General features: G+C 35.6%; 1 long non-coding RNA gene across 1 annotated transcript; it reads left to right on the top strand.

Annotated features, from left to right (window-relative positions):
- Positions 1–678: 678 nt before the first annotated feature.
- On the top strand, positions 679–2,721 carry LOC128530077 (uncharacterized). The gene is made up of 5 exons (XR_008361104.1): positions 679–825; positions 1,352–1,472; positions 1,592–1,657; positions 1,847–1,891; positions 2,615–2,721. It is a non-coding gene; the product is annotated as an uncharacterized LOC128530077 (long non-coding RNA).
- Positions 2,722–3,004: the final 283 nt, after the last annotated feature.

Genomic DNA, 3,004 nt, shown 5'->3' with positions numbered 1-3,004 from the left:
TCCATGCCCTGAGTCACTTGTCTGAAGATGCAAGGCACTTTAAAACATCGTTGAATGACATTTCTGCCTTTCAGTTTGAAAACCACCTGCAAAAACTAAAAAAATGTGTCAGAAATGCAAAAAACCCAATTGCACAACTATCGAAGAGGATAGCTGAAATGGACAATTCAAAAATTCCTATCTCACCAGCAGCACATGGGACATTTGTGTCAACTAAGAAGAAGGACTCCTGTTTTTTTTTGGGACATTCCTTTGCCTTGGTAAAGGAAAGGAGGCCAGAAAAGACATGTGTGTGTGATGTGTACAGTCTCAACACTTTGGACAGTTTTTTCACCAGTCCATGCGACTCAAAACTGATTAACATTGCTGTACTGCGTGGTGAAAGAGGTACCCAAAAATGAGAGCTGATTGAGGAGAAAAAACTGAAGCACAAGGCAGTTTGTCTACCATACAAAAGTGGCTACGTATTTATGCCATTGCTTCATGGCATTGAAAGGAACTAACCAGCCTAGGATAAGTGACAGAAGAAAATGAGTCCACTAATAGCTGTTCATCTTTTAATGTTAGAAGTTTTTAGTTACAAATGATGGTCATTCACTTGTTCGCAGTTGTCTCATTTGTTTTTTCTATAGACCAGAACAATGTGGACTAGAGCGGTGTGGAGAGAGGAGACTATGGAGATGGAGGAAGTGATACCATCATGTTGGGTTAAGAATGGTGGTGTATTGTGGCCTACACAAGGAGCTGCGAGAGCGTTGAAGGCCTGCAAAGAACCAGAAGAATCATGGACAAAATTCCCATTAATAAAAATGAAGATTCAGTCAGGTATGCGTTTTGTAAGGCAAAGACTTATGTCATATAAACGTAGGGCAAATTTCAAATCGTTAACGCATACATATGGACTTTTCTTATTTTTTTTTTTCTTTTACATGAACATTAAAGTGCATTTATCTATTTTTTATGTATGTTTTGTCATTTCTAGCCTACTATAATGTCAGTTTTACTTGTTTATTTTGGTGAGACTCTTATTGTTTTATTTTAACTTAAACAACAACAAATAGCCATAACCAGAAGCACAACACAAACGGTCTCATCCAGAAAAAAAAAAAACAAAATGAGAGGAAGCAAAAAGCTTATTTAGTCCTGCCCCTTCCTCACAAAATTGTATCATGCAATAAAAAGTCATTCAATAGCCCGTTTATTGTTGACTGTTGGCATGCAAGATGATATCCACTTATAGAAATTAAACAAGTATTTTATAATAGCCAAACTTGCATTTTTGCCCAGTTGCTTTTGTATATTAAGATTTACTCATTTGTATGCATTTTACCATTGCTGTATGTACTTTCAGATGACAAGAATGAATGCGAGAAGTATGATTTTACTACAACTGCTGAATTAAGTGGCTCAGAAGAAGAGTTACCGATGAAGAGGAGGCCAAAAAAAAAAAATTTATCCCGACTACCAAATTGGTATGTAGTGCACTTTTACTAATTTGATCATTTGTAAGACTTTTTTTTCCCTTTTTTTCTTCATTGTTGCAGAATATGTAATTGTCTATCAAATATTTATTGACTTTTTTTCCTTTAAGATGAACCATCTGTCAATGAAGACAGTAAAAAAGAATCTTCTCCAGGTCTTATGATAAAGAGTACAGGTATGTAATAAAAAAATTAGGTTTTCACATTTATTTTCATACCTCTGTCACAACAATGAGGTTGGAGTAGGGTTTTATAACCTTTTTCAATTCAATTAATGTCAATTCAAACTAAGACAGTCAAGACAGGTATGCCTAATTGTTTGAAAGATGACTACTGTCTTACAGAATGCATATTACTAATTTTAGGTGAAAAGGCTACCAAGAAGATTCGAACATTTATTCCTTGTGAAGGTAGGTGTTAATTTACAGGAACCAATGCACTGAAGGCAATGTCTACATGTCCCCAAGGGCTACATCATTGTAACATTGTATTTTTAGAGTAAACCAACAAAAGAATCTTGTGCACAGCTAGTGCGATCGTCAGATGCAGGTTGGTAGCAGGAACATTTAAAGTAAAACAGTGAAATAAACCACTGCATGATGAAAAATTTACAGAATCTTTGTGAACACGTTTCGCCTGTAGCTACCTCTGATCGTTACTCACTCAGAACAAAGATTCAGTGAAGTTTTTTTTGTGTGCGGTGGTCAAATTTATCTGTTTTGCTTTCATTGTATTTTTACAGTTTATAATAACAAAAGTGTTTGTTGGAGTGAAAAGGGGGTCAAAAGGGGGCAGTGACATCGTGGTGGTGGGTCATGTCACACAATCATGTCATATGAAGATGGGGGTGGGCTCAGTATGTTTGAATTATAGTAGAGATGTAATGGTTCTTACTGCAAACTCACAAAGTCACACTATTCGGCTAGTCACACTATATTAAATATTGCACAACTACTAACACAACAAAAAAAAAGCCACATTTGGCAAATACAAGTAATGAGAATCAAGCCAAGAAAAGAATAACAAAAGTTATGCGCATTAAGTACACATCATTGTAGCATTTTAATCACCGCTGTGGACCAATTAGTCACTACAGTTTTGAAAGTACTTTATGACTGTTGACTTTATTACAGATGACTTTGTTCTTCCAACTCCTCCCAAAATGAACAATGCACAGTCTGGTAAATATGGCACAACTACCAACACAATGAAAAGACGCATCCCGCATTCTGCAAATACAAGAAATGGGAAAGCCAAGAAAAGACTAAGAAAAGGTATGTACATCCAGAGCACATTGTAGCATTTGAATCACCACCGTGGCTGTGTCAGTATCAGACCAATTAGTCACTACAGTTACTAGTTAAGGTTTTTTAAAAAAAAAAAAAAATTTAATGACTGTTGCTTATTACAGATGACTTTGTTCTTCCAACTTCTCCCAAAATGACAGATGCACAGTTAGGTAGGTGGTTGTGTAAAAATAATTTTGTCTTTGATTGGATGAAATATTTTAAAGTTTAGTATGC

Source organism: Clarias gariepinus, chromosome 9, assembly GCF_024256425.1.
Source record: "Clarias gariepinus isolate MV-2021 ecotype Netherlands chromosome 9, CGAR_prim_01v2, whole genome shotgun sequence".
Taxonomy (NCBI): Eukaryota; Metazoa; Chordata; class Actinopteri; order Siluriformes; family Clariidae; genus Clarias; species Clarias gariepinus.
Note: the sequence above shows the minus strand (reverse complement) of the source record. Positions and strands in the feature narration are given on the sequence as shown.